General features: G+C 55.7%; 1 protein-coding gene across 2 annotated transcripts in view; it reads right to left on the reverse strand.

Annotated features, from left to right (window-relative positions):
• NFIX (nuclear factor I X) overlaps positions 1 to 24053 on the reverse strand; it is a 211685-nt gene that overhangs the window by 173601 nt on the left and 14031 nt on the right. For both annotated transcript variants that reach the window (XM_039513970.1, XM_039513957.1), the window contains exon 2: positions 7239 to 7409. The gene's annotated coding sequence lies outside the window, so the exon portion shown is untranslated. The remainder of the gene's footprint in view (positions 1 to 7238; positions 7410 to 24053) is intronic.

Genomic DNA, 24053 nt, shown 5'->3' on the forward strand with positions numbered 1-24053 from the left:
TTTTCCAAGCAGTTCTATGCACGGCCTCTGGAAATCTGGGCCCTGTAAACCACCCTGGCCAGCAAGTCACGCTTCCATAACCTCAGGCTAACATCACCATGCAGTAATTCTCCCAAGGCTAAAAATTTGCTCGCACATTGCCAAAAAAGACCACACAACAGCGCCACCTGGTGGCATCTGCCATCACAGCGGTGCACTGGTGTGGAATTTCCCAATTGCTTTGCTTTTGTATGAATGAGGCCATTCCCGTGTCAGGAGCTGCTGACCCCAGCCAGCACAAAAGTCATGCCAGGCCTAGACTAAGGGACACGTATAATCTTTACACGTATGATCTTTATTGCTCCATTTGGTTTTTTTTTTTAAATGGCCCTTATTTGGCCTGGCTGGCTCACAAAGCACAGTGTTACAGGAAGAGTGCTCGCTCTCGCTCACTGTAATCAGAGAGGTAATTCTGTTTTTCCTGGCAGCAGTCGGGCCCCGAGACTGCTGTGCGCGATGTATGGAACAGATTCTTTATTCGGAGCCCTGCCAAAGTGACCATCTGCTTCAAGCTTCCCCACCCCCATTCCTACCTCCTCCCCTTCTCCCTCTGATCTGTGGCTGTTTGCTGAGCTGTCTCCGTGTGTGTGTGTGTGTGCGCGCACGCGCACACACATGGGTAAGACCGCCGTGCCTCCCGCTCCATTCCCTCAGGTTGTCCCTCAAGCCTGATGGATCTTCAGCTGGAGGCCCAGGACGTGAAGGAGATACCTGACCTGTGCTGGCCCAGCAGCAGCACAGAGAGCTCTAAGTCCCTGGGTCGAGATGAGGAAGAATCTGTCTCTTTTTTCCTTTACAAACATACCCTGATTTCCTGCCTGCTACAGCCCCTTCCACAGGAGGGTCTCTCAAAACTTGGTCAACATCAAGCAGTACGGAACCCAGGAGTCCTGACTATGCCCTAACCATTAGCCACCACAGCCCGCCTGGAGCTGGGAGTCCAGACTACGCTCTAACCCAGCGGTCCCCAACGCAGTACCCGTGGGCGCAATGGCGACCGCCGGGGCATCTATGTGCGCCCGCGTACTGGCTGGCGGACAAACATCTGCCAAAATGCCACCAAAAAAGCAGCATCACCAAGAGGCGTCGCTGCCGAAATGCCGCCAAAAAGCGGCCTCACCAAGAGGCGCCGCTGCCGAAATGCCACTGATTTTCAGCGGCGATGCCTCTTGACGTTGCCGCTTCTCGGCAGCATTTCGGCAGATGCTTGTCCGCCGGCCACGGTCCTCGGTGGCTCGTGGTCCAGCACCCACCACCTGGAAAAGGCTGGGGACCACTGCTCTAACCATTAGACACCACAGCCTTCCTGGAGCTGGGAATAGAACCCAGAAGTCCTGACTCCCAGCCCCCCTGTTGTACCCACTAGACCCCACTCTCCCACAGAGGTGGGAACAGAACCAAATGTGCCCCAGATCCCCTCCTCCAACCCAGTGGCAAACTTCCCCTCTCTGATCACTCCAGCACAGTCACAAGTTCTGATTTAAACGAAGGCCCAATCGTCTCCTTCAAACGAGAGCACAGAGACCTCCCAGTTTCCTGTTCATTGGCCTACTGGGTCCCTTGCAGGGGAAATCCCTCAGGTGGGAGCTGGCAAGTTGCCTCTACCCAGCTTAACACGCAACCACCATGTGCTGGAAAACACAGAGAAACTGAGGCAGGAAATGAGGGGTTTTCCCCCTTCCTCTCCTGCCCTTCATTGTAGCCATGATGTACAATACTCAGGTCCCTTGTCTCTTTGTCAGACTGTCTCTTGGGTCTGTGGTTGTACAATGTCCAGCACAGTGGGGTCCTGGTCCCTGGTTTGGGCTCCTGGGGGCTACCACAATACACCTAATAAATAACATCACCTAGCTGTTATCAAGCACTTTTCACCCGGAGCTCTCAAAGTGCTTTACAAAGCAGAGGGGCAGAATCATTCTCCCCACTATACAGCTAGGGAAACTGAGGCACAGAGAGGGGAAGCAACTCACCCAAGGTCATGCCTCTGGCCAGTGGCAGAGGCAGGAATAGAACCCAGGTCCCAGTCTAGTGCTCTATCCACTGGGCCATGCTGCCTCTCCAAAGAGACGACTGCCTCCACTGAAAGTCCCGTTCTACTGAAGAGCAGCTCAAGCTGTGCACTAGAGGGGAGAACCTGCCTCACTGTAATCCAGTGGCTCTCCACCCATGGCCCAATCAGCACACAGCTGCGCCTCATGTGACATCCTCAGGGCCATACAGGTAGTATACATAGTGTGTGGCTGTGACCCACATAACACACAGAGAGCAGCATGTGCGGCCCACAATGATAACTAGGTTGAGAACCACTGCTCTATCTCTGCTAGCCACGAGTCGTCCGCCTGTGCAGAAATGCAGCCACTGCTGGGGCAAGCTGGCTAACAGCACACAGCAACAGAGGGAAGGAGAGTCCTGTACCCAACTGAAACAGCCTGCAGGCAGGGGCATGGGGGAGGCCTGTCATTACTGAGCTGGATAGTTGACTGGAATGTCAGGAGTCACACGCCTATTCTTGCTGTAAAGTTCCAGAGGGTTATTGCCAGACAGGGCCTGGGATTTCCATCTTGTCTGAGAGATGGCAAGTCCTGCAGCACAGCGCCCCCTAGTGCCACGCTGGGTCAGCACTGACTGCCAGGGGAGAGCGCCCCCTATTGAGTCACCCACCCCTGCTTCCTGCAGCACAGCGCCCCCTAGTGCCACGCTGGGTCAGCACTGACTGCCAGGGGAGAGCGCCCCCTACTGAGTCACCCACCCCTGCTTCCTGCAGCACAGCGCCCCCTAGTGCCACGCTGGGTCAGCACTGACTGCCAGGGGAGAGCGCCCCCTACTGAGTCACCCACCCCTGCTTCCTGCAGCACAGCGCCCCCTAGTGCCACGCTGGGTCAGCACTGACTGCCAGGGGAGAGCGCCCCCTATTGAGTCACCCACCCCTGCTTCCTGCAGCACAGCGCCCCCTAGTGCCACGCTGGGTCAGCACTGACTGCCAGGGTAGAGTGCCCCCTACTGAGTCACCTACCCCAGTGGTTAATGCAGGGATCAGCAACCTTTCAGAAGTGCTGTGCCGAGTCTTCATTTATTCACTCTAATTTAAGGTTTCGCGTGCCAGTCATACATTTTAATGTTTTTAGGTCTCTTTCTATAAGTCTATAATATAGAACTAAACTATTGTTGTATGTAAAGTAAATAAGGCTTTAAAAATGTTTAAGAAGCTTCATTTAAAATTAAATTAAAATGCAGAGCCCCCCGGACTGGTGGCCAGGCCCCGGGCAGTACGAGTGCCACTGAAAATCAGCTTGCGTGCCGGCTTTGGCACCCGTGCCATAGGTTACCTACCCCTGGGTTAATGCAAAGCAGAAGGAGATTGGTAACGAATACTGGCTACATTTTCAAGCTACATGGAAATTTTAGCCTCCACTGAGCATTTGGGAGAACAGTTTTTCCTGATGGTAAATGCTCTAGTACAGTGGTTCCCAAACTTGTTCTGCCGCTTGTGCAGGGAAAGTCCCTAGCGGGCCGGGCTGGTTTGTGTACCTGCTGCGTCCGCCGGTTCGGCCGATCGTGGCTCCCAGTGGCCGCGGTTCACTGCTCCAGGCCAATGGGAGCTGCTGGAAGTGGCGGCCAGTACATCTCTTGGCCCGCGCCGCATCCAGCAGCTCCCATTGGCCTGGAGCAGCGAACTGCAGCCAGTGGGAGCCACGATCGGCCGAACCTGTAGACACGGCAAGTAAACAAACTGGCCCGGCCCGCCAGGGACTTTCCGCACAAGCAGCAGAACAAGTTTAGGAACCACTGCTTAGATAGATAGATAGATAGATAGATAGATAGATAGATAGATAGATAGATAGAGGGGGTGAATGGGGATAGATAGATAGATAGATAGATAGATAGATAGATAGATAGATAGATAGATAGATAGATAGATAGAGGGGGTGTATGGGGATAGATAGATAGATAGATAGATAGATAGATAGATAGATAGATAGATAGATAGATAGATGGGGTGTATGGGGTGTATGAGGATAGATAGATAGATAGATAGATAGATAGATAGATAGATAGATAGATAGATAGATAGATAGATAGATAGATAGATAGATAGATAGATAGATGGGGTGTATGGGGATGGACAGATAGATAGATAGATGGATGGGGTGTATGGGGATAGATAGATAGATAGATAGATAGATAGATAGATAGATAGATAGATAGATAGATAGATGGGGTGTATGGGGTGTATGGGGATAGATAGATAGATAGATAGATAGATAGATAGATAGATAGATAGATAGATGGGGTGTATGGGGATAGATAGATAGATAGATAGATAGATAGATAGATAGATAGATAGATAGATAGATAGATAGATAGATAGATAGATGGGGTGTATGGGGATAGATAGATAGATAGATAGATAGATAGATAGATAGATAGATAGATAGATAGATAGATAGATAGATAGATAGATAGATAGATAGATGGGGTGTATGGGGATAGATAGATAGATAGATAGATAGATAGATAGATAGATAGATAGATAGATGGGGTGGATGGGGATAGATAGATAGATAGATAGATAGATAGATAGATAGATAGATAGATAGATAGATAGATAGATAGATAGATAGATGGGGTGTATGGGGATAGATAGATAGATAGATAGATAGATAGATAGATAGATAGATAGATAGATAGATAGATAGATGGGGTGTATGGGTATAGATAGATAGATAGATAGATAGATGGGGTGTATGGGGATAGATAGATAGATAGATAGATAGATAGATAGATAGATAGATAGATAGATAGATAGATAGATGGGGTGTATGGGGATAGATAGATAGATAGATAGATAGATAGATAGATAGATAGATAGATAGATAGATGGGGTGTATGGGGATAGATAGATAGATAGATAGATAGATAGATAGATAGATAGATAGATAGATAGATGGGGTGTATGGGGATAGATAGATAGATAGATAGATAGATAGATAGATAGATAGATAGATAGATAGATCGACTGATCTCCCGCTTAGCTGCAAACACCATCCCAACGGGCCCATCAGACATTCCAAAGGGACTGAGCATCAGCAGGGCTCCCCCTCTGTTCACCAGCTATCATCAAGATATCCGGTCTGTTACACCAAGCCAAGGCCTGCTGTTGGTCTGTGGGGGAGGGGAGGAAAGGCTGGTGCTAAGAGTGGGGGAGAATGGTGGAAGCAACAGGAGGTTGGGACATACAACACACAGTCATGTCCAAAATCTAAGGGCAAGTGGGGGTGACCAGAGACAGCCTGGGGCAATGAGGTCTCCCGGGGCCTCCCGACTCCCGAGGGAGAGAGAGCGTATTGAAAGGAACACAAACAATCTGAAGTGGGTCGGCCAACACTGATCCAGGGGCATTTGGGGCTGCCAAGGAGCTTGGGGCTGGGGGGCTGGGGAATGTAGTAAGTGTGTATATGTGTATGTGTGTGTATATGGATGTGGCTGTTGTGTGTGATGCATGTATGTGTGTGTAGGGGGTGTATACACATATGTGGATGTAGTGGATGTGTCGCTCTATATGTGTATATGTATGCAGCTGTAGTGTGTGTGTGTAGTGTGTATGTGTGTGCATATTTGTTTGGTGTATGTACAGGTGTTTGTATACATGTATGTATATGGCATGTGCATATGTGTATGTGTATATGTGTGACCGTATACATGTATGCATATGGTGTGTGCATCTGTGTGCATGTATGTGTATACATGTATGTATATATGTGCATATGTGTGTATACATGCATGTGTATGGTGTGTGCATATGTGTAGATGTATGTCTGTATACATGTATGCATATAGCATGTGCATATGTGTAGACGTATGTGTGTGTCTGTATACATGTATGTGTACGGTGTGTGTATCTGTGTATATGTATGTGGCTCCAGTGTGGGGTGTGTGGCTGGGGGGGTATATACATGGCTGTAATGTGTATGTGGTGTATGTTTACGTATGGCGTGTATGCATGTAGGTGGGTGTATATGTATGCATGTTTATGTATGCGTCTACTGTGGGGGGGTGTAGTGTGTGCATGTGTTTACAAACACGTGTGCAGTGTAAGTATGTAGGGGTGTAGCATGTGTTTGTATGTACACGTATGCGTGTGCAGATCTACATGCGTGCGTGTGGTGCGGTTATGCAAGAAGGCCGCTCATTACAGCACGTCAACCTGCTGAACGCATTCTGCTCAGTGGCAGCAGAGAACTGCCAGCGCTGGGAGCTAGTCTTAAGTAACGTCCATATGCCTCCAGTTATCCCAGAGATGGATCTGCTTTCTCTCCCCAGACCCAGCACACAAGAAGAGGAGGTAGGGGAAAAAAAAACCCCAAACCCTCTCTCCAGATGGTCAGAGCCGGCTGTATTTGCACTACAAGTCTCAGAGCCAACAGATGTGCCAGGACGCCATATTGCGAACACAGATGTAGGAGTCAAGTGCTGTGTGAAGATGCTACATCTTCTTTGGGAAATGAATTCAAAAACACACACACAGCTACACAACCAGCCATGCCGGCCTCCGAGGGAAGCGAGCGGCAGCATTTGCATGGAGTGGGGGGGCTGAACAGTCCTCTTCATCACACCCCCACACAGCCACCCATTCCCCCCCCTCCCCACAGCCTCCTCTGCAGCTGACAACTGTTTCAGGGCATTTTGGATGCTGTCCACTCAGGATCTGCAAAGGCAATTAGCCGCGTGAAGAGCAGTGGAGGGTTTTTTTTTTTGCACAAAGCACCAATCTTCTCTCTTTCTAGCCTTCCCGTTCCCCAGCCCACTCAATGAAAGCGAAACACCAGGATGAGCCATGGGCGATCCATTTAATCCTTTCAGCACATTCAGCATCGCTCTCATCATAGACTTTGGTTAGATCCTAGGTTAACAGAGATCAAACACTAGGCTAGGACTCAGGACACCTGCGTCCTCTTCTCAGCTCTGCCACTGGCCTGCTGGGTGACCTTGGTCAAGTCACTTCACTGCTCAGTTTCTCCCCCTTCACCTCTCTTTGTCTCTCTTGCTTATTTTTATTATGAGCTCTTAGGGGCAGGTGCAGCACCCAGCATGACAAGGTTCTGCTCTTTGACTGGGGACTTCTATGTATTATGGTAATAAGTAATTCATAATAATAATATCCTATATTATAGCATAAAATATAACTGAGTGGCTCCTACCTGAGGTCTCCAAGGAACCTTTCATCTTGAAGGATGGATTCAGCAGACAGCTAGATCACTGCTGCTTCACTCAGCTCCGAAATGCAGCCACCTCTGGGGTGGAACACGACAGCATAGAACACCACCAAGAAACAATTCAGGATGCGAGGTGAAGAAGGGGATGGCATGCACCTGAAACAGTACAGTTGGCAAAATCAACATATGTTCAAAACACTGGGGCTGACGCCGACACCAGGTTCTTTAAGGCCCCCAAAGCCAGATTTTATTTCTCACCAGAAAAGCAGTAACACCAGCAGCACAGCGCCTCCTAGCACTGTGCTTGGGTTCATACAGGCTTGCCGGGAGAGCATTTCCTACTTCGCTCCCCACCCCACAGCGCCCCCTAGTGCCACAACGGGGCATTGGGACCAGCACTGACTGCAAACGGAGAGAGCACCCCCTATGGAGCCCCTGCTCCACTCCCTCCACCCCTTTGTGACATTTTGGGGCACTGTGGTCAGCACTGACAGCAAGAGGAGAGCGTCCCCTACTGAACCCTCCACCCCACTCCCTGAAGTACAGAACCTACTAGCTTGCATTGGGGCCAGCACTGACTGCAAGGGGAGAGCGCCCCCTACTGAGCCCCCCCACCCCACCCCACTCACTGTGATGGGTGCTGCACAGACCAAACGAGACTGGGGCCCCCATTGTGCGAGGGGCTGTACAGACAGTCCCTGCCTCCCAATGGCTCACAGTCTAAACTGACAAAGGCTGGGAGGGGAAACTGAGGCATAAAGCAGTGCTGTGACTTGCCTAAAGTCACCCAGCAGGCCAGTGCAGAGTCAGGAGTAGAAGCCAGGTTCTCCTGAGTGCTAGTCCATGGCCTAAACTACTAGGCCAGACAAGTGGACCATTAGAACCACCATTCTCCTCCTTCCCCCGTTCTCACCTTGAATAGCCCCTTACTCAGAGAAGGACCCGACTGGGCCCGATTCACCAGGCTTTTACACCCGGGCAAAATGGGGTTGACAGAGCAGAGACTCAGACGCATAAATTTCAGAAGGCCGGGATCTGGTCCTGGAGAATTATGGGACAAAAGCAAAAAGTACATGGGTGGGGACAGCGAAACAGACAAAGAGAAAGAAACCTACACAGGAGAGAAGAAAAGCTGTCACCTTTTCAAGTGCACAAGCCCAAACTCAAAGGCAGGGTCCCAATGTCCCTAGGAAAGTTATGGTCCAGTTCTGAATCTTGGGGCTACCTAGTAACACGAGAACGTGGCATTCAAAGCCTGGGCGAAGTTCTGCCCCCATTGTGAAAGCTGGGGCCAGGCTCCGATCCGAACAGCCAACTCGCAGTCTATCTCTTTAAAAAACTTGTGAAGAAACTCTAAAACCCATCAAAGTTCCAGTCGAGACGTTAGCCAAGAAAAACGTTACATCTTAGCCATTCGCTGTGTTCCAATGTATATTATATAGAGGATATAAAATGAACCCTGAATCAAAAATAAACCCCAGCCCGGGGTGTGTTTTCTACAACTGCAGACTTTTGGAAGCAATTTGCAAAAATGTGCCTTTAAAAAAAAATTGGCAAAACTTAAGAACAAAGAGAGAGAAAGGTTGAGAGGGAAAAAATGGCAGCGGTGGGGGAAATACAGAGAGATCGGATTGTAGGGGGGGCCATGACATGGGCTGAGATTTATGGAGTGTGATATGAGCTGGGAGAGGAGAAGGCTTTTGGAATGGCTGGGTTTGAATTTGGGAGCTGGGCTGGAAAGCCACAATTAGTTCCCTTTGATGCTTCGCCTCCATTAAAAGACACGGAGGGAGCTCGTAAATATCGCCTGAGGCAAGGCTGGGGGGAGGTCAAAGTTCAGCCGATCTGAGCAGATTCACCCCAAAAATGACCCCCCAGGCGAGGAGACGACATGCAGCAAACGCTTTGCGGAGGAGGTTTGAGTTCAGGCAGGTTTTCGCAGTGGGAGCTGGCCCAGCTGAAGCTGCAGTGGGGTTTTTTTGGAAGGCGTCTTGGCCGACAGGCAGCACCGGGGCCTGGGAGGGGGGGAGAGAGAAGCTGGGAAGAAAAGTGTGTTTCCACTTTGGGGTCGGTTTAAGGCTTTCACTGCAGCGCAGGGCTGGGAGCGAGAGGTGGCGGGGGGTGGGAGCAGCTGCAGCACATAGGATGCCCACGCTGGGGCAGGGGACAATCACACTGGGGGGTGCCCTGCCGCCGAGGCCAAGCTCAGCTTCCATGTCGCAGGGCAGCTGTGGAGACAGGCCCACCTGCGTCACGCGGGCAGGCTCTGGGCTGCACGGCAGGTCTGGCATCATGCCCCTCCCACAGCAGCCTGAGGGTTTACTCTTCAGTCCCATTGTACAGATGGGGAAACTGAGTGACACGAGAGTCAAGAGGGATGAGGAGCCAATCAGAGTGCTCTGATCTCTAGACTTCACCCCCTTGCAGAGCAAGGAATAGAACCCAGGAGTCCTGACTCCCAGCCCCAGCCCCTTCACTCTAACCCCTAGACCCCACTCCCCTACAGAGCAGGGAATAGAATCCAGAAGTCCTGACTCCCAGCCCCCTGCTCTAACCCTTAGACCCCACTCCCTTCCCAGAGCTGGGGATAGAACCCAGAAGTCCTGGCTCCCAGCCCCATACCTCTAGACCAGGGGTGAGCAAACTACGGCCCAGGGGCCACATTCAGCCGTTCAGACATTTTAATCCGGTCCTCGAGCTCCCACCGGGGAGCAGGGTCGGGGCTTGCCCCGCTCCACACATGCTGTGGCTCTGTGTGTCTCCCAGAAGAAGCAGCATGTCCCCACTCCGGTTCCTACACGTAGGGGCAGCCAGGGGGCTCCATATGTTGCCCCCACCCCAAGCACCGGCTCTGCAGCTCCCATTGGCCAGGAACGGCAGCCAATGGGAGCTGCAGAGGTAGCGCCTTCAGATGGGGCAGTGTGCAGAGCTGCCTGGCCACACCTCCGCATAGGAGCTGGAGAAGGGGACATAACGCTGCTTCTGGGAGCTGCTTGAGGTAAGAGCCCCCTGGAGCCTGCACCCCTGAACCCCTCCTGTACCCCAACCCCCTGCCCTAGCCCTGATCCCCTTTCTGTCCTCTGAGCCCCTTGGTCCCAGCCCAGAGCACCCTCCTGCACCCCAACCCCTCATCCTCACCCCAGAGTCCGCACCCCCAGCTGGAGCCCTCACCCCCCTGCACCACAACCCCTGCCCCAGTCTGGAACCCCCTCCCACACCCTGAACACCTAATTTCTGGCCCCACCCCAGAGGCCTCAACCTCTCCCACACCCCAACCCCCAATTTTGTCAGCCTTCATGCCCTGCCATATAATTTCCATACCCAGTTTGCCCAGCTCTGCTCTAGACCCCACTAGCCTATCACTTTCGGGAACGCCTCCCTTCCTATCAGTCATGCAGATGAAATGAAGACACAGAGCTCCATCCCCAGTTACCTGTAGGGCCCTTCAGGATGCTCTGACAGTGAACGGAGGTACAAAACAGGGGGAGGGCACCCTGAAAATACCTTCTGCATACAGGCTGGAGTGTGAGTGTGACCCCTACATTATCTCTGCCCCCAGCGTAAGGGGCAAGGCCAGACAGTCCTGCGCTGTGGTGTTCCCTGCTCCCCAGGGGCCGTGGGGTGGGTCGGGGGCAGGGACGGACAGACAGCCCTGCGCTGTGGTGTTCTCTGCTCCCCAGGGGCCGTGGGGTGGGTCGGGGGCAGGGACGGACAGACAGCCCTGCGCTGTGGTGTTCTCTGCTCCCCAGGGGCCGTGGGGTGGGTCGGGCGCAGGGACGGACAGACAGCCCTGCGCTGTGGTGTTCTCTGCTCCCCAGGGGCCGTGGGGTGGGTCAGGGGCAGGGACGGACAGACAGCCCTGCGCTGTGGTGTTCTCTGCTCCCCAGGGGCCGTGGGGTGGGTCAGGGGCAGGGACGGACAGACAGCCCTGCGCTGTGGTGTTCCCTGCTCCCCAGGCGCAGTGGGGTGGGTCGGGGGCAGGGACGGACAGACAGCCCTGCGCTGTGGTGTTCTCTGCTCCCCAGGCGCCGTGGGGTGGGTCGGGGGCACGGATGGACAGACAGCCCTGCGCTGTGGTGTTCTCTGCTCCCCAGGCGCCGTGGGGTGGGTCAGGGGCACGGATGGACAGACAGCCCTGCGCTGTGGTGTTCTCTGCTCCCCAGGGGCCGTGGGGTGGGTCGGGGGCAGGGACGGACAGACAGCCCTGCGCTGTGGTGTTCTCTGCTCCCCAGGCGCCGTGGGGTGGGTCAGGGGCACGGATGGACAGACAGCCCTGCGCTGTGGTGTTCTCTGCTCCCCAGGGGCCGTGGGGTGGGTCGGGGCAGGGACGGACAGACAGCCCTGCGCTGTGGTGTTCTCTGCTCCCAGGCGCCGTGGGGTGGGTCGGGGCCACGGACGGACAGACAGCCCTGCGCTGTGGTGTTCTCTGCTCCCCAGGCGCCGTGGGGTGGGTCGGGGGCACGGATGGACAGACAGCCCTGCGCTGTGGTGTTCTCTGCTCCCCAGGGGCCGTGGGGTGGGTCGGGGGCAGGGACGGACAGACAGCCCTGCGCTGTGGTGTTCTCTGCTCCCCAGGCGCCGTGGGGTGGGTCAGGGGCACGGATGGACAGACAGCCCTGCGCTGTGGTGTTCTCTGCTCCCCAGGGGCCGTGGGGTGGGTCGGGGGCAGGGAAGGACAGACAGCCCTGCGCTGTGGAGTTCTCTGCTAAACAAGCGCCGTGGGGTGGGTCGGGAGCACGGATGGACAGACAGCCCTGCGCTGTGGTGTTCTCTGCTCCCCAGGGGCCGTGGGGTGGGTCGGGGGCACGGACAGACAGCCCTGCGCTGTGGTGTTCTCTGCTCCCCAGGGGCCGTGGGGTGGGTCGGGGGCACAGATGGACAGACAGCCCTGCGCTGTGGTGTTCTCTGCTCCCCATGGTCCATGGGGTGGGTCGGGGGCACGGATGGACAGACAGCCCTGCGCTGTGGTGTTCTCTGCTCCCCAGGCGCCGTGGGGTGGGTCGGGGGCACGGACAGACAGCCCTGCGCTGTGGTGTTCCCTGCTCCCCAGGGGCCGGGGGGTGGGTGGGGGGCAGGGACGGACAGACAGCCCTGCGCTGTGGTGTTCTCTGCTCCCCAGGGGCCGTGGGGTGGGTCGGGGGCAGGGATGGACAGACAGCCCTGCGCTGTGGTGTTCTCTGCGCCCCTGGGGCGGTGGGGTGGGTGGGGGGCAGGGAGGTACAGACAGCCCTGCGCTGTGGTGTTCTCTGCTCCCCAGGGGCCGTGGGGTGGGTCGGGGGCACGGATGGACAGACAGCCCTGCGCTGTGGTGTTCCCTGCTCCCCAGGGGCCGTGGGGTGGGTCGGGGGCACGGACAGACAGCCCTGCGCTGTGGTGTTCCCTGCTCCCCAGGGGCCGTGGGGTCGGGGGCACGGACAGACAGCCCTGCGCTGTGGTGTTCTCTGCTCCCCAGGGGCCGTGGGGTGGGTCGGGGGCACGGACAGACAGCCCTGCGCTGTGGTGTTCTCTGCTCCCCAGGGGCCGTGGGGTGGGTCGGGGGCACGGATGGACAGACAGCCCTGCGCTGTGGTGTTCTCTGCTCCCCAGGCGCCGTGGGGTGGGTCGGGGGCACGGACAGACAGCCCTGCGCTGTGGTGTTCTCTGCTCCCCAGGGGCCGTGGGGTGGGTCGGGGGCAGGGATGGACAGACAGCCCTGCGCTGTGGTGCTCTCTGCTCCCCAGGGGCCGTGGGGTGGGTCGGGGGCAGGGACGGACAGACAGCCCTGCGCTGTGGTGTTCCCTGCTCCCCAGGGGCCGTGGGGTGGGTCGGGGGAACGGACAGACAGCCCTGCGCTGTGGTGTTCTCTGCTCCCCAGGGGCCGTGGGGTGGGTCGGGGGCACGGACAGACAGCCCTGCGCTGTGGTGTTCTCTGCTCCCCAGGGGCCGTGGGGTGGGTCGGGGGCACGGACAGACAGCCCTGCGCTGTGGTGTTCTCTGCTCCCCAGGGGCCGTGGGGTGGGTCGGGGGTACGGACGGACAGACAGCCCTGCGCTGTGGTGTTCTCTGCTCCCCATGCCCCGTGGGGTGGGTCGGGGGCACGGATGGACAGACAGCCCTGCGCTGTGGTGTTCTCTGCTCGCCAGGGGCCGTGGGAAGCAGAGTCTTAGGAGAAGCAGCTCTCGAGCTGACCTACCATCGGGCTGTAGATCCAGGCACGGTATTAACACAGGAAGGGCCGGAGGGAAGTGAATTGCATCAGGAACTTCTCATAGCTCTGAAGAGTTTGGGCTCAGGTTCAATTTGAGAATGAAGGTTTGTGGGGAAAGGAGCAGGTTTCGGATGGGACTTTCCCTGGCCAACCCAAGTTGAGACACCGCAGAAAGCCACTGCATGGACTAGTGGTTAGCGCAAGGGGCTGGAAGTCAGGACCCCACTTCCACTGCTGACTCACTGTGTGAGCTTGGGTGAGTCACCATGCCTCTCTCTGCCTCAGTTTCCCCATCTGTAACACAGGGATGACAATGACAACACCTCCCACCCTCCCCGTATTAGGACGCTCTGATTTCCACCATGAGCAGCCCTTCGATGCCTCAGCAATTGCTGATCCCGACTGTCCTGCAGGGTGGGCTCTGGGGACAGCGTGAGGGAAGCAGGACCATTGAGTGTCCCTTGCAGCACTTCTGGGGGGGAGCCTCCCTCTGTGAAGGGCGAACCCCAGCATAGCAGGGTTCGCCTCGTGTCTCCCTTGCAGTCAGCCCACAACCTCCTTCCGCGCCTCCTCTCTCACTCCCCGCTCAATTCTTTCTTTAATTAAAACCGGGTTTTTCCCCTGGCCGGCCAGGAGCGAGGCATGGAACCCATTATGCTGCCTCATTATTGTTCCAAACTTTCCCAAATGGCAGGTTATTAGGAGCAATAATCTTTACTCGGTGCAGAAGCAGGGAGGCAGGGGGATATTAACCCCCTGCCTGACCCAGAAGCATGCCCATTGCGGGTGCGTCTGGGGGTGCATGGTAGCCAAGTCATGTGACCTTCCATGGGTCACACAGGTGGAGGTTTAGGCGTCACACCCCTTCTGAAGTTTTGCTTTTCAAGCTCATTATATGTATGGGGGACTGACCCACACCACAGTCAAAGAGGAAAGAAGAGCCAATTGGAGTGCTCTAACCACTAGACCCCAATCTCCTCCCAGAGCTGGGGACAGAACTCAGGAGTCCTGACTCCTAGTCACGCTTGCTCTAATCACTGGACTCCACTCCCTTCTCAGTTCCAGGAACAGAACCCAGGAGTTCTGCATGACTCCCATTCCCCACTGCTCTAATCACTAGGCCCCACTTCCCCTGCAGGCCCGGGTGACCCTAAAGAGCATGGTCCAGCAGCAAGGAGCTGCAGCTGAGATTTTAGACGGGAGGGATGGGCACAAGGAGCCCAAGTGCAATGAGGTTTCAGGTACCTAAACCTCTTAGGCTGCTTTGAACCCCCTGGGCAAGGAGCCCATCTATTTCTCCTCACTTCCAAAGAAAGCAGAGACAGATCAGCCAAGCGGGCCAGCGAAGGGTTAAACCACCCAAGTGAGACCTTGGCTCTAAGCCTGGGAGATTTGGCTGGGTTTGAAAAGCCCGGGGGGGGGGGGGGGGCAAGGAGGGGGGCAAAAGCAGCTACTGTCCCAGCCAAGGGGGATTTTTTATGCTCCAGCGGGTGAAGAAGTAAAAGGGGACAGAGCCTCCCCCACCCCCACCCCACATGCAATCCCAGTCGAAAAAAGGGGCAGGATCTAGGAGCAATATGGTAGGAATCCCCAGGCATTAGTCTCTTTGGGAGAGACTGGCCTCTAGTGGATGGAACCCAAACTGCAAATCTTTGTGTCCCAGACCCTGTACAGCTTACAGCTAAGGGAGAGTCTCCTTTATCTCGGGGAGGGGTGACACTGTACCTCAGAACAGCACCCTGGAACCCCCATATTCACCACGGCGATAGGAGTATGATGTGTTTTGTACAATGCAGGCCTTGTGAGGTATTGTTTTAAAAGTCTTGATCTGATGAACCTGACTATGCTGTTGGATTGGCTGTGCGATCGTTGTACCGGGAGTTACGGCGTATTGCTGTGTGTGCTACTGAAATACATGGGGAGGTGGGGAGACACCACAGCCGGCCTTTCAGTTGCAAGAAAGGAGCAGCCATCACTGGCCAGACAAGTGTTGATGGCCCATCAAGAAGAATCCACTCTCCCAGAGGCTCCTTAGAGAGAGCACGTAGGCAATGGGGACTGCCTGACCCCTGGGGACTGCCTGACCAATGGGGACTGCCTGACCCCCACGGCAGGGCAACTGGAAGAAAGTATAAAAGAGGGCAGTGACATCATCACTTGGTCTCTCCCCCCCCCCCCCCCCCAATCTCAACACCTGGAAGATCATCTGGAAGAAAAAGCCTTTGCACTAGGGAGATTGGTCCCAGGCTGGAAGGGAATCCAGCCTGCGTATTGAGAACTGTGAGCTGCCTGTAACGTCTGTTGGGGTGAGAGACTGCTTGAGTCAAACCTTGCTTAGGCTGTTAAAGTTAGATTTAGACGGCATTTCTATTTTTATTTCTTAGGTAACCAATTTTGATCTCTATGCCTGCTACTTATAATCACTTAAAATCTCTTTCTCTAGTTAATAAATCTGTTTTATATTTTACATTGAAGAGTGTGGTTTTAGTTGAAGTGCTCAGGGAATCTCAGCTCAGATTACAAAGGCTGGAGCATTTCCTCTTGCCTTTGAAGAAGTGGCAAACTAACTAATGAGCTCGCATTGTCCAAGGGAGTCTTGATCAGTGTCAAACAGTACATTATTGGGGTGCAAGGCCAGGGGCTGGGGTGACTGGCTGGTGCCTCTCTCTCTATGATTCATGAGTGGCTCAGGGAGCATTCATGCAGTTTTGCTGGGTGTGGGGCTCCACATGCTGATGGCTGAGTGATCACAGTGCCTGGAGGGGTTTGCTGCTTGTCACTGGCATAGCACTAGGTGAGACAGCCCAGACTGGAGAGTTAAGGAGGCACAGCGGCACCAGTTCCAGTTCTGCCCTGGGGATCCCAGCACAGAGGCCTGGGCTTTTGAGCAGAAGAGGCCGGGTTCTAGTCTGGCTGTTGCTGTGAAATTCCCAGCTGGCTATGGGATTGTTACAGGCTCATTAGTGCTATACTAGAATGGGGGAAACTGAGGCATAGAGAAGGAAGGTGGCTTGAAGGTCAAGGAGCAGCAAAGCTAGGAGTAGAACCAAGAACTCATGGCTCCTAGTTTCACCACACACCCTGCTCGAACCGCTCTCCCCTCCCAGAGCCGGGAATAAAACCCAGGAGTCCTGATTCCCAGCCCACCCACCCACCTCCAGCTCGAACCACTCGCCCCACTCCCCTCCCAGAGCTGGGAATAGAACCCAGGAGTCCTGATTCCCAGCCCACCCTGCTGTAACTGCTTCTATAGGCCAAGCTCACTCCACAAGCCAGGGTTTCCTTGCATCCCTACACTGTCCCCACACACAAGCTCCCTGGTGCCACTCTCCTACCCCCTCTGTTTCAGGGACTCCCTGCAACCATCCCACCCCCTCCCTCACTCCAGGGCCTCTGTATCCCCTCATCTCCTCCCATGCCAGTGATTCTGTGTGGCCCCATTCCCCTCACACACACCAGGATTTCCCATTCTCCCCCAGCCTATGCTGGGAGTGTGCCCCCACTCCTCCCCCTTTCCCCCTCCCCCACTGTTCTTAGTCTCCTTTTTCCTTCATCTTCGCTTTCTCTTTCACAGCACCAACATTTTAAACTCCACTGGGGCGTGTTAGGCTGCAAGGTGTTACCTTCTGCCATCAACCGGCTCTTTGACCTATAGAGGATTACAGAGGTGGCTGAAGCTGTGGCTGTGCTAACCAGAGGCCAGGGGCTCCACGTGCCCCCATTTCCTCCCTCTTGGTTTTCCTGATTCCCCCCTGCCTCCCCCCCCCCAACAAATATCCATAGGGCTCTGCCCATGGATGCCTGGAATATTCCCTGAGATTCTGGAAGTGATGGGATGCAATGTTCAAAAGTTATTGCATTACATCCAAGCAGAGAAATGCTACCCAGGTGCATGTCAGGGCCTCACAAACTAGGCCAAATATTAATTTTATGACATAATATTCTCTCCAACATATAGTATATTTTGTATGTCATGGTATAATGTTTTGACATGTTTAGTCTAGAGAAGGGAAGGCGAGGGGGGCGGACATGATCACAGGTTGTTCTAAACAGTGCTCAGCTGTTCTCCACGCCCACAGAGGGGAAGACGAGGAGTCAGGGAGTCGGCTCACGGAGATTTATATTCAATAATAGGGAAAAAAAATCTCTCTGTCTCTCTCAGGCTAGTTCAGGCTCTGGAACAGGTGACCAAGAGAGGCTGTGGGATCCCCGTCATTGGAAGATCTTAAGAACAGGTTGGACACACGCCTTCAGGGCTGGTCTAAGGATATTTTGTCCTGCCTCAGTGCAGGGAGCTGGCTCAGATGACCTCTCGAGGGACTGTCCAGCCTGAGGTTTCTGTGATCGAAAAGAAACGTTTTTACCTTATCGAAACGAAACATTTCCATTGCTCTGAATCAAACATTTCTGGAATGTTTGTTCCATGGGAAATTCCAGCTCCTCGTCCTTATTCAGAACAAATGTCGAAACACGGGAATCCCCAGCAGATCAGATCAGAAATCCCGTTTTCTCTACCGCATCTCTGTGCCTCGTCTGCACCTGCCAATTAACCCGCACTAAGGTCGGGCAGGAATTTAACGTGCATCACTTATTCCTGCTCAGCCCCAGGTACAGGTGTACTTATTCTGCAGTCAGAGGGCCTTACTCTGAATGTGCTTAATGCAGAAAGTTGGGAGCAGCTGAGCCCTGAGTCCAGCTACGAGGACACAGCACCCCCTTGTGGGATTGTGAAGATGCCTCTGGCCCGACACCAGAAACCCCAAACCCTTCTTGAGCAAACACAATCTGCGGGGCGAGGGGGAAACTGGTGGCTGGTGGCATCTGTGTGTCTAATTTGAAATGGACCCAGTTAATTTCCTTCTAACTGGAGAGAGATTCCCCTTGGCCTACAGCCTGGGCAGGAGAAATGTCAGGCCAAAAGGGAGCAGGACTGGGGGGCCGGGGGAGCTGAGGAAGTCAAAAGGAGACTGAAATAGACCAGAGCTCCTGCAGCATTACCCTCAACCATCCCACCATGGGCCATCTAGGCTGGGCAGGAGACCCAGCCACGGGCACCGGTATTTCCCATGGCCCCTATGGGCGACTGCCAGCTGGTTTCATCACTCACCTGAGCATGGGGGCTCAGGCGCTGGGCTGGGCCCCCAGGGAACGCAGGCAGGGGAAGCAACAGGAAGGATGAGCAGCATGCACGGGGTAGGAGGAAGGAAGCGTCTTCCGCTGCTCCCTGAGTGAGAGCCAAGGTAAAGCCAGAGGTACGGGGCCAAGCTGAGCTGGGTGGGGAGATGAACTCCCACCTCCACCCCCTTGGCTAAGCCAGTGTCAGATCACCCCACGCCAGGCTGAGCTGGTCTCCACATTATGCCCCCTACCAGACCAGTCTCTGTGTCCGTCCCCCCCACGCACACACACACACACGCCAGTCTCTACGCTGAGGACCAAGGAGAACCTGGTCTGTGGGGGGCCCTTTAGCTAGGCACACAGGGACATTCCCACTATGGTTTCTGACACACACACCCAGCTACCTTCTCCCCAAAGCTTGCGGGACCCCAGCCCCCTCCCGCTGCCCCACAGGCTCCTGTTCAGTTACCAGTGCTGGGTTGAGGTCGATACAGACTCACACTGGAGCTGCACACACCTCACCGGGCACTGATCAGCCCCGCCAAGAACAAAGGCCCATGGCGAGCAGAGAGTCCTTATCCACAAGGGGGCACCCTGTCCGTCCAGGCCTGGCACTGTGGGGACTGCCCCATACTGTGCTAGCAATGCCAGGGGCCTGGCAGTCTGCAGAGCAGAGCAGGTGAAAGGCTCAGGGCATGCCAGACAGGAGGGGTATTTCAACCAGCACCTTGCCCACCCCGGCGAGTGATTTCCATTGCATGAGCCCACTGGGGCAACTGGATCGAGACAAAGCGGATCAAATAAGGAACCTTCTGTTCCTGGTTGGTTCTGGCAAAAGGCCGGCAAGACCCATACGAGGGCAAAACCAGGAGATATGGAGCGGTTCCCTTGCAGAGTTCTGCCAGTCCCCCACAACCCTAACCTGCACCCCCCCGCCGATATCCCAGCCCCAGGCTCCCACCCCCCAGCTCTTCTGGACCCTACAATCCCAATCCGCACCCACCTGCTAGCCCAGCCCTGGGCTCCCACTCCCCAGCTCTGCTGGTGCCCCTCAGTCCTGACTTGTAACCCCCTGCTAGCCCAGCCCGGGCTCCCTGACCCCCCAGCTCTGCCAATGCCCTACGATCCCAACCTGCAGCCCCCTGCTAGCCCAGCCCTGAGCTTCCTGACCCCCCAGCTCTGCCAATGCCCTACGATCCCAACCTGCAGCCCCCTGCAGCCCCAGCCCGGGCTCCCTGACCCCCCAGCTCTGCCAATGCCCTACGATCCCAACCTGCAGCCCCCTGCTAGCCCAGCCCTGAGCTCCCTGACCCCCCAGCTCCGCCAATGCCCTACGATCCCAACCTGCAGCCCCCTGCTGTCCCAGCCCGGGCTCCCCGACCCCCCAGCTCTGCCAATGCCCTACGATCCCAACCTGCAGCCCCCTGCTGTCCCAGCCCGGGCTCCCCGACCCCCCAGCTCTGCCAATGCCCTACGATCCCAACCTGCAGCCCCCTGCTGTCCCAGCCTGGGCTCCCCGACCCCCCAGCTCCGCCAATGCCCTACAATCCCCACCTGCAGCCCCCTGACTGAGGGAGGGCTGCTCGGAGCTGAGCTGCAGTCTGCTATTGCAGGCAGGCTGGGGATGCCCCTTCACACGGCAGTTTTGCCCTCACCCTCCCCACTCGGGGAGCAGAGAGGAGCAGAAAGCCGGGTGCGAGCAGCTGGGAGCTCCCCCCCCCATCCTGCTGCGGGAAATGGCCGCTTCCCAGGGCATGAGGCTGCCCAAACCCTGCTGCGCCAGCCACAAACTGCTGGGCAAGGGCGCCCCCTGGTGCTCAGCGTGAGCACGCGTCCGGGAGCGGGGACTGGGCCCTGCCAGGACAAGCCATCGCTCCCCGCAGGGGTTCCCATTGGTTGGTGAGTGACTGGGGGGCAGCAGGCAGGGCAGCGGTGCAGGAGCCTCCAAGCAGCTCCACGGGTAACGGGACTCCGGGGCCAAAGGGGAGAGAAATTTGCCTGCCTGCCTGCCCATCTCTCTCTCTATCTACCGACCCTACCTACCGACCCATGGACAATTACACCCCGTTGTCACGGAGCCCCCGGGCGCTGCTCTGGAGCTGCTCCCCACCAAGCCGGGCAGGACTCTGGGGAGCCTCCTCTCCCTCGGAGCAGCCTGTCCCCAGGGCAAGAAGCTCCCACGGCTTCACCTCCTGGGTCTCTCCTTGGAGCATTCAGCCTCCTCGGCCCCTCCGTGCGCTTCCCCCAGCGAGCCCGCCCCGGCGGGGTCCTGGGGGGGCCACCGGGTCCTGCCCCCCCACTGCGCAGTCAGACGTGACTCTCAGCCAGCCAGGAACACAGAGGTTTATTCGATGACAGGAACAGGGTCTAACACAGAGCTTGTAGGTACCGCGAACCGGACCCCTCGGCCGGGTCCATTCTGGGGGGCAGTGAGCCAGACCCCCACGCCTGCCCCTCACTCCTCGTCCCCAGCCAGCCCCAAACTGACCCCCCTCCAGCCCCTCCTCTCTGCTCAGCCCCTATCCCGGGCCAGGAGGTCACCTGACCTCTTTGTCTCCAACACCTTCAGCTGGCACCTTGCCGGGGAGGGGCCCAGGCCATCAGTTGCTAGGAGACAGAGTGCCAGGCATTTAGGTGCACTGGCCCCTTCCTCTGCAGCAATCACACCCCCTGATCCCACACCTAGATATTAAGAACTGCATAGGGGACACTGAGGCACCAACACCGTATTCAGAACAAACATTAAGAACATTCCCAGTTTGTCACAATTTACCAACCCTACCGACCGACCGATGGACAATTACACTACCATGCAAGCTACAGCTGCAATGCCTTTCGCTCCCAGTGTCTTGTCTCAGCGGTGGTGTCTGGCCCCGTCCCTCCACCCTGTCCTCCCCAAACAGCGGCACAAATAAAATACGTTCTGGAATTGGACGTCCCGTCGGGGCTCAGCCAGGAACCGGGTTTGCCTCAGCCAGTTGGTGAAGCTGGCAGCAGCGGCCTCCTGGCTGGGTTCAGAATGATCTGAGCACGAAGAGAAAAAAATCCCAACAACCCAGAAGTTTTCCCTCCAAATGGGGAAATGCTCCTGACCCTTGTCGCTGTGCTCTGAGCAGGGGCAGCGTGAGACTCTCGGGCGGGGAGGGGCAGGATGGCGTGGTGCTAAGCCCCAGGAAGGGACCAGCACACCCATTAGGAGGGGACATTATTTTCTTTTCTGAGCCAAAGAGCCACACGGGTGGCAGACGCACTCTGCATGACACACACACGCCTGCTGTCTGCCACCGAACAGGGATCCACAGGTGTGAAGCCTGGACCCAGACCAGCTTGTTGGCAAAAAAATAGCCACCCACCCAGGCCCCGTTGCGGTGTTGCTTCTACCCGGTCCCAGATCTCCGCACTTCACATCCAGCATGCTCAGTGGATGAGCCTCTGACAAGGAGTGAAATTTCAGTCCACCCCCTTCCCCACCCCTGTCCACTCCTGCTTAGTCAGGTGGAGCAGGGCAGGGAAAGGGGTCAGTCTCAGCCAGTCCAAATAGCAGCAGAGTGAGCCACACGCATGCACCACCCCCGGCCATGGGGCTTCTGTTCTTTCCCGAAGGGATCACGCTAGGGGAGCTCAGCCCACGTGGCCCATAACTTTACATCTTCAGATTTAGGGGCATGGACAGAGCCTGAATCACAGCGTCCCATTGTTAATGTGAGCTGGATGGAGAGATTCCCCCGACAGAGACAAACAGATCCTCCCCATATAGACATGGAGACCCCCTGACACCAGACTCACAGATCCTCCATTACCGACCTGCAGATCTCCTGACAGGCAGATCACAACCACAACCTACGTGAACCTGACACTTCCACAGCCCAGAACAGGAGAAGGGACCGAGATGCTATGAACTATGCCAGGGACCGCGCTACTGCCAAGCTACTGTGGTGATGGACATCAGAGCAAATCCCTCAGATAGCTAGATAGAGGGGATAGATAGAGGGGATAGATAGATAGATAGATAGAGGGGGTGGATGGGGATAGATAGATAGATAGATAGATAGATAGATAGATAGATAGATAGATAGATAGATAGATAGATGGGTGGATGGAGATAGATAGATAGATAGATAGATGGGTGGATGGAGATAGATAGATAGATAGATAGATAGATAGATAGATAGATAGATAGATAGATAGATAGATAGATAGGGTGTATGTACACAGCTGTATGCCCGCCGTTCGATGCTGTGTTAGGACAGCTAGCCAGGCAGGCTACCCCGCAGACCCAGACGGGGGCACTGAGCAGGTTGACAGACATAAAAAACAAAGATCGGGTTCCAATGTCAGCTGGGGAGGGGTAGCAGGAGCCGCTTCCAAGTGCAGCGGCACGGCAGCCTGGCGCCTTCCACCGCCTCGCCCAGGTGCAGGAGACTCTGCTCTCACACCTGCTGCCTTGTCTCCGTCATCCCTTCCCCCTCCCTCCATGTGCAGAAAACAACACCGGTGCGAGGGAATGGGGGGTGGGGGGACAACCAACCCCCTCCCTCCAATGCACAAGAGAAAGGCCATCTGTGCTAGGCAGTGATGAGCAAAGCGCTCCTCCAAACCAATCTGGAGCGGGGGGGCCCGGGGCGGGGGTGGCGCTGCGCGCGACGCACTGAAAGGGAGTCAGACCCTTTGGCAGTCGTGAATCAGTGAATTATTAAGATCAAATTAGTTCCATTTATCAACTCGCCCAGCTGAGCTAGCGGCTCGCTTCTCCCCCAGCCGGGAATTTGCACTGCTGCGGCGGCTGGTTGCAGTTTAATACAGATGCCAAGCTCGTAATTCTAACGAAGGGTGACAGGGTCACCTTGACTCCCAGATGCTCACATTCTGACAGATGGCGCTGGCAAACCTGATTAACTGCCACCGTGCCAGCTCTGATGCCACCTGCATCCCTCCCCCCACCCCCCTTTGTCTCTCTCTCCCAAAGTAGTCATTACCGAGCCATTGCTCTGCTTCCAAGGTGGGCGCGGCGCAAAAGGGGGCTGGGGACGGCTCTGGAGCAGGGAACCGCAGGATCTGGGGGCTCAGATGCGTCCTCATGTCACTGACATGAAAGGCAAAGGGACCCACTGAACACAGGGGGTCTGAGAGCTCTTCTGAATTCCCCTCTGCTTGCACTGAGTCATATGATTAGATAGATAGATAGATAGAGAGGTGTTTGGGGATGGATAGACAGAGAGATTCCCGCAGTGCCCCCTCCCTGCTGCACTGGAGCACACCATCTACTGTGGTACACTTCCCCCCTCTCCGACACACACACACACACACACACACACACACACACGCTCCCTGTCACCCTGGGTCAGATCAATGATCCACTCAGCCCAGTGTCCCACATCCTGCTGGACTGGTGTCTCCAGTTTAACCTCCCATCTCCCACCATGTTCATTTCCACCATCAGGCTTTCCGCAGTAGCCAACCCAGATGCTTCGGAGGAAGGCAAAGACCCCTGCCCA

Source organism: Mauremys reevesii, linkage group 25 (genome assembly GCF_016161935.1).
Source record: "Mauremys reevesii isolate NIE-2019 linkage group 25, ASM1616193v1, whole genome shotgun sequence".
Classification (NCBI taxonomy): domain Eukaryota; kingdom Metazoa; phylum Chordata; order Testudines; family Geoemydidae; genus Mauremys; species Mauremys reevesii.